The sequence below is a fragment of the Pollicipes pollicipes genome, unplaced genomic scaffold (genome assembly GCF_011947565.3).
Source record: "Pollicipes pollicipes isolate AB1234 unplaced genomic scaffold, Ppol_2.1 Scaffold_3447;HRSCAF=4054_pilon_pilon_pilon, whole genome shotgun sequence".
NCBI lineage: Eukaryota > Metazoa > Arthropoda > Thecostraca > Pollicipedomorpha > Pollicipedidae > Pollicipes > Pollicipes pollicipes.
This window is the reverse complement of record NW_023596297.1, coordinates 996,829-998,338: the sequence shown is the minus strand read 5'-3', so window position 1 is coordinate 998,338 and position 1,510 is coordinate 996,829.

The window sequence follows — 1,510 nt, the reverse complement described above, 5'->3', positions numbered from 1 at the left end:
ATGATATAATGAGGAGCATATTTACTAAAAAGAGAAATGGTGTTGTCTATTGTAGGCGTCGTTTGTCTTGTCTAGAGCAATTTTTCATCTTAAAAGTATACAAATAGTTACAAGTAAGCTTATTTCATCATATATATATATATATATATATATATATATATATATATATACATTTATATATACCTCTCTTCTCCGATATCTTCAACGCAAAGCATTTCATTCAAGCAGCAGCTCTGTCCGGATCGGGCGCAGCTGTGTAGAATCAGACGCCGCCTGTGAAGAACACACCAGGCGCCCTTCGCGACATAACATATCTGTTCCAGCCCTGGAGCTCCCGTGTGCACAATGCACTTACAAACATCTAACATGAGCGCGAAAGTTAATGTTCACGGTCCCAAACCATGGGAAACATCCCAGGTACACCGCCAGTCCACTAAGCGCGCCACAACTTCGGCCGACCATTAGGAGGCAGTCTTCATGCCACTTTAACGAAGCGAGTGGGCGGGCTGGAGGTGGGAGCTGCCCACTGCCCCAAGTTCGTTGTCCATGTTGCAGTGCCATGATGGCTCTCGTGGGCCTGTGTTGCGATACGGCATGGCTCCGACCCTGCCGCCAAACCCGTTCCGCATGGTGCAAGCGCGTCTGGACTCACAGTTTCCTCCGAGCAAAATGGACTGACTAAAACGAGGCGCGAGCCATCACCTGTTATGCAACCGGCGAGGGCTCACCGACTGCACACGTCGTCCTATGGGCTTCGCGCCTCACACGAGCCGGTGGCGGGGCGTCGGCCGGTCTGTGATGCGAACGTGCGGCTTGCAGGGTCATGCCGTACGCGTCGAGCGATGCCCAAGCACCACTCATTCCAGCGGGGGCAAGCGGGATCAGAGTGTGTGTGTGTGGGGGGGGGGGGGGGAGGGGCAGGGGACTCGCGGGTCACACCACTCAGCCCAGAGTTCTTAAGCTAGACTTGGACGGTTGTCTTAATGTTCGATAGCAATTCAATAGAAACCTACACTTACGGACTGCTTCGGCTAATGAGCGCCAAAAAGGTTGATGGGTGAAGAATGCATACAACCAGGCGTACAGCTAGACGAACGTATAGCTTACGAATAGCCGTATTGACAAGCCATTTTTTTGGGACGATACGTTCTGGGCGATGCGTTCTTGTGCAAAGGGGGTCTTGTTCCAACAATATTGTTTGGAAATAGAAAACTTAATCTAATGTGACAAATGCATCCCTTTCAGTGCGGATTGTATCCTCGTCGCCGAGGGCAAATGTGACAATTATATCCCTCTTTGCGTCGGTCATTTGAGGTCACTTCCGGTTGACCTAGAGCCATAAACCCAATTAGTAAAATGTAGCCCACTTCATGCTCTACCATGTAACCTAGTTTCAGACCCCTACCTAAAAAAATGTTGAATGGGACCCCTTTGAACAAAGTCATTTTTAGAAAAATCGACTTTTAAGTTTTTTCATCTTTCCATATATGCTAGAGTTTTGATTTTTTCA